General features: G+C 41.8%; 1 long non-coding RNA gene across 1 annotated transcript in view; it reads right to left on the bottom strand.

Annotated features, from left to right (window-relative positions):
- Positions 1 to 904: 904 nt before the first annotated feature.
- The window catches only part of LOC126148929 (uncharacterized), a 304,046-nt gene continuing 289,565 nt past the window's right edge, over positions 905 to 15,385 (bottom strand). Inside the window, exon 3 of the long non-coding RNA XR_007530672.1 lies at positions 905 to 949. This is a non-coding gene — a long non-coding RNA (uncharacterized LOC126148929). The remainder of the gene's footprint in view (positions 950 to 15,385) is intronic.

Here is a 15,385-nt window from a genome sequence, read left to right as displayed (position 1 = left end):
TCATCCATACCGCTTAAGGTGATGGGTTTACGCTCGAGTTGAGAGACTTAAAAATATAGTAAACTGAGCATCAAATACAAATTAATCCACTTTCCACGTAGTTTTGTCATATTGACACCGGCAAAGTTTTCAGGCAACCTGTAACACTTAACAGCGATCACTGGAGGTCATCGACAAGCAGCTTGTAGATAGATTTCTGTCGTATCACCACAGGGTATAGGAACGAATACATGTACCTTGTTCGCTTCAGGCTCCGCAGTTGTGAAAACAAAGGTTACACCACATTACTAAAGTGTAGAACGTAGCAATAGCTCTCTCAGCTTTTTCCAAAATTTAAAATTTCTCTTAAGCAGAGTAGTCTACCCGGTTTTAGTTCAATCTTACAGTAAAGTGTTGCTCTTCATACATTGATCTTTTTCTGTAGGGTACGACCACCCCAAGGAACTTCCAGAACAATGAAGAACAGTCATCAACACCTGTACCAAATACGACAAATGTAATTTTAAACGTGAACATCCGACTGACAATGCACATCGCGCCTCGAAACCGATAATGGCACTATGTGCTTGTAATAAATAGCATTGTTAAGAATTACCTATGTTTATTGAGGAGTTTAATGTACTTTAACGAAGCAAAAATGTCTCCTACTTTATATCGTCCTTACGCCTTATAAAAATCTTTAAAAACAATTTTCCGACAGAAATGATTCAGGGTAATCTGTCTAAATTTGGTTACGCCACCTCGGCAGCATTTAAAATTCTTTGAAAAGAGCTCTGTGAAGTTGTGTTTGACGGTATCTCATGTTATTATTGCTTACATTTGTAAAAATTACTCCAGCACACTATTTTGCGGAGTAATCTACTCATAGGTAGTGTAAAGCGGAAACTTACTTGTTTAAATAGAAATCCTGGATCGCTCAGTCGTGGACTTGAGATTGGCGATAGTCGACCTACGGACAAAAATGGATTAATTGTAATGCATTACAGTAATACAGTAATTTAACTTAATTATCGAGTGCTCTATTTTACGTATTATAAACAGACATAGACAGATATTTGTGAAGTAATCTTTCTATTCTTACATCTATTGAAAGGAATAAGATGATTGGTCGCTGGTTTAAATTGGGGTGATTATTCATTTTAATAACATTATTAACAGGAATGATGTATAGTGTTACCTTTATACACCAAATGCGCTGCCATTTTAACAACTTAAGCATAAATAATCGACGCATTTTCTGTAATAGACTTTCTTGATCACGCAACACCGGTGGAATATCACGACTCAGTCACCCTTACAGACTGCGACCAGAACTACATTACTTCCGAACGACTCTGGCAATGGCATCTTTCACAGGTGCCCCACTACCAAGTAACTCATACGTGTTGTGCGACGGGTTGGGCAGCGTCTGGCGAGGGATAAACTGCTACTGAGGTTCCAAGTATCAATAACAGTCCATATTCTTTCGGACGACGGCCCCTTTCATCACTCACAACACATTACGCAAGAACACTTAAAACTCAGCATTTCTACAAACGTGGACCCATTGTTTGCTTCTACAACTCTCCACAATCGACAGGTCTTTAGGAAAACAAGTTTTATTTGTGCATTTTCCAAATGAAAAGATACAAAACAGACATTCTAGGTGGCTTTCAGTCTGTGTCTCTTTTCAAAGATGTATAACATAAATGAAGACACTGGTTGTCATACCTGTGAGAGTGGCAAAGCTATCGACAGTACACAACATTACATGCTTAACAAATGTGTGACTGACGATAATATCAAACCACATCTTAAGTATCACCGCTTTGGAGCCAATTTTGCCCGAAGCGTAGTACTCTTATCGACTACAAGTGATTTTAGTTTCTGCATCCCAAATAAATTTTTCTTGGACGTAACTTCTAAGACGTTTTGATATAAAATGTTTGCTGTCACTTATCGCTCAGGCTGTAATTTTGTATGACCATGGAATACGGAAAATAAGCTGAATGAGAAGCAAATCAGCAGAAAAATAGTAAAAGTTGCTGATTACAACCTTAAATAATGATCATTTTCATCCCGGCCGCGGTGGTCTAGCGGTTCTAGGCGCTCAGTCCGGAACCGTGGGACTGCTACGGTCGCAGGTTCGAATCCTGCCTCGGGCATGGATGTGTGTGATGTCCTTAGGTTAGTTAGGTTTAAGTAGTTCTAAGTTCTAGGGGACTGATGACCACAGATGTTAAGTCCCATAGTGCTCAGAGCCATTTTTTTTCGATCATTTTCATACACAGGTGGGTCGGAAATTTCCGTTAAAAACTTCTGGGACATGTAGAGGGTAGTGAGTACAGAACATTTTTAATACGAACCCATATCCGGAACCGTATCGTTCCCGTTCTACGAAAGTTTCAATTCAGATGTGTACCTCGTCAACGTCTGCTTAGGGCAAGAGAAACGTCTCAGAGTTCCCTGTCCTGGTATGTGACAGGGTAGACACGATAACGTGTACTACGTCAAACGATCCCCAGATGTCACTTATTGTCCGCACTGTTGTGAGACCGAGTCAATACCTCTGCATCACTGACAGAGGAAACAGTGCAGTACACGTTTTCGGAGTGTACAGACATGCTCTTTGTGTATGGCGAAGCTGGAGGTAACGGAAGAGCTGCTAGTCGGCTGCATCACGAACGTTTTCCACACTGTCACACTCCATCGCACAAACTGTTTACCCAAGTTACACAACGGCTACGAGAAACGGGTACCTTTACCTTGAGGAGGCAGGACTGTGGTGCTCCACGGCGACGCCGCACTCCCGAATTTGAAGAAGGTGTACTGCGTCGCATTGAAGATAGCCCGTCAACGAGTTTGCGAACAATTGCTCGTGCAATGGTTGTTAGTCACAGTACCGTCTTGGACGCCCTGCATGAGCAACAATTACATCCGTACCACTTACAAAGGGTACACGCAATGGGTCCAGCAGACTTTCCACAACGCGTCGCCTTCTGCACATGGTTCCTGCATCGTTGAATCGACACGCCCCTGTTTCCAGGTCGAGTTCTCTTCACAGATGAATGTAGGTTCACAAGGGATTGTGTTCTGAATGCTGGAATTAGTCCTGTCTGGGCGGCTGAAAACCCTCATGCCACACATGTTCAGGGTTTTCAAGTCAGTTTTGGAACTAACGTGTGGGCAGGTATTCTGGACGGTCATGTGATTGGACCATACCTCCAAGCCCACGGGTCCCACTTACTTAGTCTTCCTACCAGGCGTAATGGACCCGTTCTTGGAAGCTGTGCCATTGAATGTCCGTCAGGAAATGTGGTTTCAGCATGATGGAGCACCACCTCACTTTTCACTGGCTGTCCGGAGACATCTCAACAGCCGGCCGGAGTGGCCGAGCGGTTCTAGGCGCTTCAGTCTGGAACCGCGCGACCGCTACGGTCGCAGGTTCTAATCCTGCCTCGGGCATGGATGTGTGTGACGTCCGTAGGTTAGTTAGGTTTAAGTAGTTCTCAGTTCTAGGGGACTGATGAACTCAGAAGTTAAGTCCCATAGTTCAAAATGGTTCAAATCGCTCTGAGCACTATGGGACTCAACTGCTGTGGTCATAAGTCCCCTATAACTTAGAACTACTTAAACCTAACTAACCTAAGGACAGCACACAACACCCAGTCATCACGAGGCAGAGAAAATCCCAGACCCCGCCGGGAATCGAACCTGGGAACCCGGGCGTGGGAAGCGAGAACGCTACCGCACGACCACGAGATGTGGGCTAAGTCCCATAGTGCTCAGAGCCATTTGAACCATTTTTCAACATCTCAACAGACGGTATGGTCAAAGATGGATATGTCGTGGTGGTTCAACCTAGTGGCCGTCACGATCGCCGGATTTAACCCCTATGGACTACCTCTTATGGGGTCGTATGAAGAGCCTAATTTATGAGACACCTGTAGAGGCAGAGGAAAATCTACTGGCACGAGTTCTGGCCGCTGCACAAGACATTGAAGAAACACCAGGTGGGATGGAGAGAGAGTGTACCAGAACATGCTTCAGAGGTACAATGTGTGTAACAACGTTGGTGGTCGCCACATCCAGCCGCTGTTGTAATGCATGGGTACGTTGCGGCTGGTGCCGTAGATGCTGGGCTCTTGTTGTTGTCGACTAATGTCAACCATAAGGTGTACATTGTACTGCAAATGTGTAATAATAACGAACGAGTCAGTATTCTTTTCAAATGGATTCCAACAATTGTACTGGGTCACGTCTAAGTACATTGCTCATTTGGCTGTGGATGAGATAATCATCTGCATTGAAACTGTCGTAGAGCGGAAACGATGTTTCCGGACATGGGTTCCTATTCAAAATGTTATGTACTCACTACCCTCTACATGTCCTACAAGTTTGTAACGGGAATTTCCGAACACCCTGTATATTAACGCTCCTTCTTAATCGCATTGGGACATAAACTCTGTATCGTTTGCTGTTGTGTCTGCAGTGCTCAAGTTGCAAGTACCAAACTGCCTGAGAATGACTGTCAGTTAGTACCAGTATTCTCAAGAAAGCTGAAATATTAATATAAATGTTAAGGTTATAGCTAGTAACTGTAAGGCGTCCAGAGTTTATGGAAATTACATGAGCTTGATCCATAACAACAGAACGATACAGTATGAGCTACTCAGAAAATAACAATTATATCAACAAAAGGCAACTGCAGTTAATCTCATGTGCCGAAAAATAATAAAACAATCTCTACCAGTATATGGACTGGCATGAACAAACAAGGTAAAGTGATACGCATTTTGGAGACGAAACGAGCAGGTGATTAATGATATCGTAAAACTCCCATTTAGCAAGAAAACGGCGAGCTTCCTCGTAGAAAGGGATAAGGCCAGAACAATACATTATTCCTTTTAACGTAAACAAGGTGGGGACAGAGGGTAAGTGGCTGCACGTCATTAACAGGGCTAGGCTGCGAACCAGCAAGAAAAACATAAATTTTTATTCACCTATAGGTTATCGGTGAGTGGCTGAAGCCATACTTGCCGATGCAGACATGACACGGTGGGGAGATCCCCATTATATAAAAGCCTTTTGAGACCTGAAGGCTCTACCACACTCTCTCTCTCTCTCTCTCTCTCTCTCTCTCTCGTCTCGTGGCGGACCGCACAAGTGTGGGGAAATAAGCGAGGGCCTCGAGAGCTGTGCTTAATGGGAAGTGAGGATGATGCGCTGCATGTACCGTGGCGGTAGATAGCAAAGCGGTAGTTAATCATTCCTGTGGGAATTTTTACGGACAAAGAAATTGTGCACGTCGCTCCAACCCATAACGAGTGTGCAACAACCATTATTTCGACTAGGGAAAGATTAACGTTCTCCAGAACGCAGGAAAGGTGCAACTGAGTGAATTCAGTCAAGGTCAGATTAGGGAATTAGCGTTTCAGATCCAGCATGGGCACAACGCCGTTGCAGATGCTGCTTGGTAAAGTACCATCACGCATTAGGCCACAGATTTTGCTCACTCCAACTTGCGTACACTTTGACCACTGAATATCAAAAGCTAGGATACTAACCTACCCTCACATTGAGTACATGAGAGTTTTTTCACTGGTTCAAAATGTAAATTAATTCTCCACCAACACAGTGCATTGCCCAGCTGCGACAACGTAAATTTAAATGAACTGTTGAGGATTTTTCCTAATCATTATTGCCTGCGAAAAAAAATTTCATATGTAGAGATAACGATTTTAATAATCGTCATTTCAATATGTCCAAGAATTAAATATTTTGTCACTGAGCATCAAAAGTAATTGAACATAATTGTTGTTTACCACTTGACCCATGAAAGCAACAATTGATAAATTATATGTAGAAGAACAGGGAACAGATGTATTGTCTTTCTAGAATAGATCCCAAACTTTCACTGTTATTAATTCATGCTTTGTAGGTACGTGACAGCAGCATTTCCAATGATTTTTGTTACGATCCGCACCTGATATTAGCTGCCTCAAACGACCAAGGTCATGTTTATTTAAAATGTCTGTCTGACACCCTGGGCTTGAGAAAACAGTTCAGACGTTTTGTCCATTTTCGCTCTAATTGATAAGCTAAGTTTGCACATATTAGTACACTCACTGTGCAGATACAAAGATCGGAAACATGACGTAACTTCAACCATAGCAGAGGGATTGTTGACACAGCAGTAAATAACTGAATACTTAATAAAATTAGAGATTCTTAAATGCAGTCATTGCTAAAACTTATCTGAACTTAACCAATGTCTCTGGTGAAAGAATTCACCGATTAGTTTAACTTTCTAATTCTGACTTAATACGGCTAAAAGTGATCTCTGGCTACGACATGGGGTGAATAGTCAGTCACGTTGATTTGTGTTCAAAAATGGTTCAAATGGCTCTGAGCACTAAGGGACTTAACTTCTGAGGTCATCAGTCCCCTAGAACTTAGAACTACTTTAACCTAACTAACCTAAGGACATCACACACACCAATGCCCGAGGCAGGATTCGAACTTGCGACCATAGCGGTCTCGTGGTTCCAGACTGCAGCGCCTAGAACCGCACGGCCACTCATGCCGGCACTTAAAGTGTTAGTAATAGCTTTGGATGACAGCGATTTAAGAGTATGATCTAACTACTGTAAACTACTGTAAAATGACACAAAAACAAGAGATAATATCTTGTTGCAGATTACGTTGTGCTAGTAAGCAGTGTATCAAAAAAACCGATCTAACGAGTCGTCACAATAACCCGAAAGTAAAATAATGGTCTTACTGAATCGTAACTTTTCGCTACAGCTATTGAAACAATTCGGGATATCAAATCATGTTTTCCGTGCTGTAGTATTCATTTAATGGACCAATCGATTTAGGTAAAATTAAATTTATCTTTCATCATAACAACTCTTTCTGATTTTGTCCATTGTGAATGGTTTTGTGAACTCTTTCGTCTTGTGCTGGAGTTCAGAATGTGGGCCTGAAGCAGCTATTTTATGTAATAAAGGAAAAATTTTCCTTTTCAAAACAAACTGTTTCAGTATCTTCACGTGCGACAATTTTAAGCAATAAATGTAATAATTTTTTTTTGGTAAGGCACAATTTACCACATGCACTGATCACGTATGTTCCGGATTATGATAAAGAAATTGTGGTGAACTATTGTACATTTGAGGATCCTAGTACCGAAGACTCCAAAGTCAATTTTTTTTCCATTTTCTGATATCGATGCTTTCCTATTGTACCTTCCGTGCTGAATTGTATGGTACTAACTGAGTGTCAGAAACGTACGAATGCTTTGAAACGTCGCTTAAAAGTGTGGGTTTGCTTTAATACCGACCAGTTTCTAACAGGTGTTGTTCCAAAAGAGGCCAACTCCATCGGCAGCCCATCTTAATGTAGGACTCGGTACGCGCGACCCATCTCCTTATGTTTACTGGCATGCTATGTGTGTTTGTTATCTATTGTTGTGTATTCATTCAGTTTACCATAATTTTATTTCTTGTGAAAATTGAAATGAATGTGGCAGACTCCAAACATGGCATGCAAATGAAAATTCGTTTCAGTGCTATTTTTAGGATAACTTATTTAATAATGGTTTCGATGTGATCGTTCTGTAGTTTTTTAATTTTTGTCAATCCCTTCCACCCTTTCTGTGTTGTACGTGTTGTGTATGAGGCAAGGACTGTTGACTATAATTTTTTAAGTTATAGTGAATACTAATCTACAAAGTACGTGGATACACTTCGGTTTCGTTTCAAAAACCTACAAATCCAGTAGTTCGTATCAAAGCCTCCCAAGTCCAGCTTTTAACCAATTTTTTTAACTTAAATATCGAATCTGTCATATTTTCGTTGCTCAAAATCATTTTTACATAAAAGACAATAGATAAAAAATTTCTGAAGCATGGGTATTCTTCTAACAAGGTCATCAGTTTTCTGTTTCTCCTCTAGAAAAGACTAAATCGCACTTTGCTGTCTTTGATATTGGCTCCTCATTTGCATTATTCATGTGATGCCTTAGGAAAGAACGTTGAAATACTGAACTATTATCATTGTGAGTTGCATTTCATCATCTTTCACCAGCTGCAATTTAAGATCCTGTTGTACTGGTATCGCAAAAGACTGACGAATTTAATTCATTTTCTGTTTCTTTCGGAATCGTTTTGTCATTATACTAGCCAATGTAGGCTGTATTGTCCTTGGGCAGCGACTTTACTCGATTACAGAAGAACAATTCTAAAAGTAAACCACAATGGGTTCTGTTTTTCTATTTTCTACTAGAGCTAGTGATGAACCTGACTAATTCTTCTTTTTTCCATTTTTCATGGGGTTTTATACTTTTGGCGTTTATGTAATGTCGGCTACAATACTCAAGTGCTGTAGTGATGTAGACAGTTGTTTTGCATTGATAGCCAACTTTTACTAAAGGACAAAACTTCCTATTCATCCCACTTCGAACAAAATTAGCGTTTGATGTGTTTGTGCTGTATGCACTGAAACTTTAATTTTAATTATCTTTTGTGTCGCCTGCGTTACTTAGATTTCGATTAACTTTAATTGACATAATGATATAAGATAAACGATTGGCCTTTAGTAGCCAAATACCATGTTAATTTGCAATATTTTCTGCGAGGCTTCTTTTCAGATTGGTCGTCCCAAGTGTTCCATATCTTCAAATGTAAAGGAGAACAGCAGTCAGTCACAGAGATCGGTCATTTCTTACAGATCTAGATTTCGGGTGTAATATAGTCATCATCGGTGCTAAAACACAAAAACAGAAGGAATCAAGAACCGGTACAAAATATGCATATAACGTAGTTATACAAGAGCACATCGATGACATACCATTACCAGAAGTCTTATAGGCATAACAATGTCAGAGCGTAAACGTGTGACAATTGACGCTAGCATTTAAATGCAGAAAAATAACTGAACCCCAGCACAAACAGCGAGAATATGCCTCATCGAGGAATTGTGGAACCCTCTGTTCGAATATACATCCGAGAATCTATCGCTCGATTTTACTGAAGACCGTAAGTGTTCAGTGAATCTTAAGATACAGTATATCTAGGGCACGCAAATTGCATACAGAATATAAATGCATAAAAAGCAAACAATACAATTTAAATGCTAACAAAGAGACAGGAGGCGTCACCTAAGGTATTACGCTGGAAAAAGAACCATGTCGAATTTTATTCTATGTCTGAGGGATTAAAAATAAATTTGTATAACAGATTTTATTTCATATATAGTACCCCTTCAGCAGCATACTTCCACATATTTGCCTTGTTAGCGACCAGCAGACCCAGAAGACTACAGCAAAGAACCCAGCTATCGTAATAGACAAAAAATTAATCTTTTGTTACGTATTCAAGGTGTCTTGAAGGTTTCGCATAGTTGATGAAAGACATTTTTATTTCTACGATAGGCCAGTTTTGTTTTAATTTACCGAAAAATTTAAAAACTGAGTAATTTTGTCGTTGTGTATACAAATAAAAATATTTTTAATTTTTTGTACGGTCATACTTTTGTATATGCCTAATTACTGTAACCCAGTACCGTGCGCCTTTCTTAAAGAGTGAATCACTTACAACACACGTTGTCAGTCTCATCGCAGAAACTTAAGGGGGGTAGGACGTCAAACCGACCGACTAGGAGCAGGAGAGGCACCACAGGACATTTTCATTTCCACTATCTATATTTTTACAAAAAAATTCATAAAACTTTCTTAGAATGAGCAGGAAGGATTCAGAATTCACAAAGTGGAAGTTCGAAAACATAACGAAATAATTTTTTTTACATATTAAATTTCATCATATCTTTCACTTACTAATGGCAGTATTTGTTGCTATAGGTACACTTTTCTTCATTAGTAAGAGAGATTCTTTGATGAATTGTGCATAGCATACAAACCATACTTAAAGGTGTGTGAAACTCTAGAATTTTCCAAATCTATTAAAAACTGTGGTAAAAATTTAGGTAATTAACTACAAAATTTGTGTTTTTCCTAAACATGAAGTTTAAAATATAACAGTTCATTCGTTATTTTCATAAATTAAATAAATCCTAGAGTTTCATACACCTGTGAGTATGGTATGTATGATGTGCAAAATTCACCGAAGAATCACTCTAACTTATGAAGAAAAGTGTAACTATAGCAACAAATGCAGCCATTAGTAAGTGAAAAAATGATGAAATTTCACACGTAAAAAAAATTAATTTTTTTCTGTTTTCGATCTTCCACTGCAATGAGTGTGAATTCTGAGTCCTTCCTGGTGATGCTGACAAAGTTTGATGGGTTTATTTGTAAAAGTATGGACCCTGGAAATTAAAATGTCCTGTGATGCCTCTCCTGCTCCAAGTCGGCCCGTTTGACGTCCTACCCCCCTTAAAGGTTCATAACTTTTTTATCGGTTACAGCTCTCCTTATGATCTTATGTTCGGTATATAGTGGTTTCCTGGAGAATCGTGTGAAGCTACATGAGTGCTGAATTAATGAACTCATGTCGTGGGGCAGTTCATACTTCATCCGTAGACACAGCATAGCACAGAATTCTTTCAGTAACCAATCAAGAAGCTTGGGAAGACGCCATCTGACTGCCTCCCACTTCTGCCTGCATGTAGACTCTTGTGAACCTCGCTCTCTTGTAATTTGGCTTTGCCTTAGGGCATAAGCCTGTCTCTCTCTTCGTAATTTTCCTCTCATAAAGAGCAGGTGTCTTAGGGAACTTGTCTCTGCCTCTAGCAATCTACATTCGTCCCTGAGATATCACTGTCTCTTTTGTACACTTTTTCTTTTATTATTGCCGCCCATCCTTGTTGCCTACGAGGCTCGTACTCAGTTCAAATCCATCTTTCCTGGAGAGACCCCCAGTATACTGTATTGCTGCAATTAACACAGACTAGATTGTACAAAATAAACTTATTTACTGCCTGTCGATCGGTGTTATTACAAAATCAGCGGTTTCGGGCAACGTCATCCATCTTCAGATTATATCTCGTAGCTACAACCTGTCCTAATCGAACTATTAGTTCACTGTTACAAGCTGAGTATGTGACAGAGAACCGATTGTCCTTAAAGTGTAGATTATTCTGTAAATTAGAGATAATCTGAAGATGGGCGATATTGCCAGAAACCGATTATTTTGAATGAAAATATTGATCGAGAAACAGAAAATAAGCCTATTTTTAACAAATGGGGATCGGGGATATCTCCAGGTGACGAACATATCCAGTTTTGATAAAGCATTTGATTATATTTATGCCTCTCAAAGTCCCTTAACGATTCAAATGCCACATCCTACCCATACCCCACTCGGCTCAAAAAATGGTTCAAATGGCTCTGAGCACTATGGGATTTAACATCTGAGGTCATCACTCCCGTAGAACTTAGAACTACTTAAACCTAACTAAACTAAGGACATCACACAAATCCATGCCCTATGCAGGATTCGAACCTGCGACCGTAGCGGTTGCGCAGTTCCAGACTGAAGTTCCTAGAACCACTCGGTCACACCGGCCGGCTCCCCACTCGGCATTCTAGCACAATGCGTGAATAAAGTCGACATGTGCATATCTCCCCACCAGAAGACAATGCAGTGATTTATACAGACAGCAGACTTGCACATTAAACAGTTACCTATGATCACGCCGAGACTCGAACAATGGATCGCGCTGTTATCGAGAGATCGCTTTACGAAGCATGACTGACTAGCCTTATCGAGCTGAAAAATAATTCAAAATCTGCCCATTTGCTCGTGATTCATGACATAGGCTCATATCAAGATATTGCAGTCACATATTCTACCAGGCACAGTACGCCGCGTTATTAATCCCTTCCGTTCCTCCTCCATCTGGAAAGAGACAAAGCAGATGATGTTCAAATAACTTAACGGGTTTGCTGCCGGGTGACGGCGTCGACCACCGCTGATATTTCGACAGAAGCATGCCCTGCCATTCCCAAGGAGGAAGATGTGTGCAAGGGAATTTAATACCTCGGTTCACAGAGGAGAAACAAGGAAGATACCACACAAAGAACAAGTAACCACAGAGTCAACACACAACCAAAGATAACCAACATCAGAAATATCAATAGTGACTATTAATCAACAGGTGAGGTAGAACTAATTCTGTCCCTCTATTTCCTTCCGAGGCTGCGGAAGAGGTTAGGAGGGAAGCTTGTGGTGTGCTGACTGTGGCCCGCCCACCCAAGTGTAACATTACAGCAGCTGAGGCTGCTGCTTTAGGTTCACTCAGAATGGATCCTGATACTGTATTTTACCTGCGGACAATGGAAATGCCACGGTTTTGTTGAACATGCACGATTACATTCAAAAGATGCAGTGTCTACTTTCCGTTTCGGCGGATCGAAAAATCGGTGCTGACCCTACTAAGAGTATCGAGAGAAAGACTAACAACCTCCTGAAGAAAATTTCTTTGTCACAGGAGACTATTAAGAGTCTTAATTCTTACTGTGCTGTACGACCTAGATTATATGGCCTCCCTAAGGTCCTTAAAGAGGCTGTCCCGTTGAGGCCTATTGTTTCTAATATTGGTTGTCCGACATATCGTGTAGCTGAACATCTTGCCAGTTTGTTGAGCCCACTAGTAGGTAGGTGTCAACACCACATTAAGAACATTCAATTCGCTGGAAAAAGTCAAGGTCTCACAAAGCAGAAGATGGTTGCTAAAACATGTGGGTACACGTTCGTATCTCCGTTAATTTGTGCTTTCGTAGAAAACCTGCCAGTTAACCGGAGCAGTGCCTCTTTGTCTCCATAAATATGTTACCGAAATGTCATTACTATTAACTTGTGTAAATATCTTCTTCTGTGCGGAGTTGGACCAGCACACGACCGTGCACTAGATCTCCCTGCCTTGCACCACGCCACATTCACTCAGTACATCTGCTCCATTCGAGTGGAAGCCCCACTTCTGCTTGTTGGTGTCGCTACGGGACACTCCCACCCTCCTCCTGTCCAGGGGAAGGAGTCCACTCCCAAAGGCAGGCTCCTCTCTTGAATAAACAGGTTTTACAGCTGTGTTCTCCGTCCTCTCAGCCGGTGCTTCTGATGGGTACGTAGGAGGACCTGTGTGCTTCGCATGAAGCTTTCTCCGGTTCGCAGGCACCTCCCAGAGAGCTGCACATCGTGGCTGTGTTTCTGAAGTCTGTTTCCATCTTCGTCAGCTCCACATCCGACACAACGACCCTGCTTGAGAGGCTGAATGCCAAAGAACTAGTAGAGTTTCTGCACTAGTGCAGGCGTTCGCGCTCTTTCGCTGAGGCACACACTTTCTTCACATGTGCAATGTGTGCTCCAGACTGGAGCGGCGTACTCGGCAGCAGGCACTCACTGTGCCACAACCGACATCCGCAACTCTAGGACCGCACCCCATATCCTACTCGTCGTCGTTGCTAGCCAAGGCCTTGGCTATGGTGTAGATTCGATACGGCTTAAACGTAAAGGTTCGATCCAAGGTTCGCTCAACACTCCTGTGGATAAGGCCATCGAGCTGAAACTTCAGTCACACCCTAGAGACATCACGCAATTGCCATACCTAGAGCCCTGATGATGAACGCAATTCCTGAAGAAAAAGAGTCCCGTTCTTTAGGTGCGTATCACATGTCCAACTGAGGCCACTTATTGTGGATTAGATGGTCCGGCAACAGATGGACACCGAAGATGCTGTAAAGAAACACTCTGATTCGTGTCTCCACTAACATGATTGCTTTTGTCGTAGTCACAATTCGAAAAAGACCCCGAAAAACATCACAAATGTTCGTGGCAGATTAAAACTACGTGCTGAACTGAGACTCGATCTCGCGACCTTCACCTTAGGCGGGTGAGTGGTCTTTTAACGAAGCTACGCAAACATGACTCAGGCCCAGTGGCAGTACCTAACACGTACCTCCGCAGTATACTTTACCCCAGGGGTACTAATCCCGCATGTTCCGCAGAAGAACTTCTGTGAAGTTTGGAAGTTAGGAGGTGAGCTACATGGCGGAAGTCAGGATGTGATAATGTAGTGTGAGCAGTGCTTGTGTAGGTCAGCTCGCAAAGCGCATACCCGTGAAAGACGGAGGTACCGAATTCGAGTCTCGGTCCAACACACTGTTTTAATCTGTGAAGGAATTTCGTATCAGCGCACACCTCGCTGGCGAGTGAAAATTTCATTTTCAAATCACAGTTTGAACCACAACATGCACACGCTGCCAATTAAACGCAGTAGCAGTATTCGCCGCCTTGCATCATGTGAAAAGATATAAAACTGCGACTCATCGGACTACACAACATCTCTTGTTTCCCTGCGACCTCGCCCACTAAACACATCCAACGTTTTATGGAAGTGATGCCCATATCTCGTTTTTTTTTTTAAAAAAAAAAGAAAGTCACGGTTTACCGCCGTAAGCTACTGATAAAATTTGTTTAATGATCGACCATTTTTGGTCCACAGACAGTCATTAGGTTCACAAAAACATTTAACATCATAACGGGCGATAACATCAATAGAATGAAATACGTAATAAAATCAGTGAGTTCCTCACTGTTGATAAACAGTAAAAAAATTACAGGGTGTTTCAAAAATGACCGGTATATTTGAAACGGCAATACAAACTAAACGAGCAGCGATAGAAATACACCGTTCGTTGCAATATGCTTGGGACAACAGTACATTTACAGGCAGACAAACTTTCGAAATTACAGTAGTTACAATTGTCAACAACAGATGGCGCTGCGGTCTGGGAAACTCTGTAGTACGATATTTTCCACATATCCACCATGCGTAGCAATAATATGGCGTAGTCTCTGAATGAAATTACCCGAAACCTTTGACAACGTGTCTGGCGGAATGGCTTCACATGCAGATGAGATGTACTGCTTCAGCTGTTCAATTGTTTCTGGATTCTGGCGGTACACCTGGTCTTTCACGTGTCCCCACAGAAAGAAGTCACAGGGGTTCATGTCTGGCGAATAGGGAGGCCAATCCACGCCGCCTCCTGTATGTTTCGGATAGCCCAAAGCAATCACACGATCATCGAAATATTCATTCAGGAAATTAAAGACGTCGGCCGTGCGATGTGGCCGGGCACCATCTTGCATAAACCACGAGGTGTTCGCAGTGTCGTCTAAGGCAGTTTGTACCGCCACAAATTCACGAAGAATGTCCAGATAGCGAGATGCAGTAATCGTTTCGGATCTGAAAAATGGGCCAATGATTCCTTTGGAAGAACTGGCGGCCCAGACCAGTACTTTTTGAGGATGCAGGGACGATGGGACTGCAACATGGGGCTTTTCGGTTCCCCATATGCGCCAGTTCTGTTTATTGACGAAGCCGTCCAGGTAAAAATAAGCTTCGTCAGTAAACCAAATGCTGCCCACATGCATATCGCCGTCATC

The sequence above is a fragment of the Schistocerca cancellata genome, chromosome 2 (assembly GCF_023864275.1).
Source record: "Schistocerca cancellata isolate TAMUIC-IGC-003103 chromosome 2, iqSchCanc2.1, whole genome shotgun sequence".
Taxonomy (NCBI): Eukaryota; Metazoa; Arthropoda; class Insecta; order Orthoptera; family Acrididae; genus Schistocerca; species Schistocerca cancellata.
Note: the sequence above shows the minus strand (reverse complement) of the source record. Positions and strands in the feature narration are given on the sequence as shown.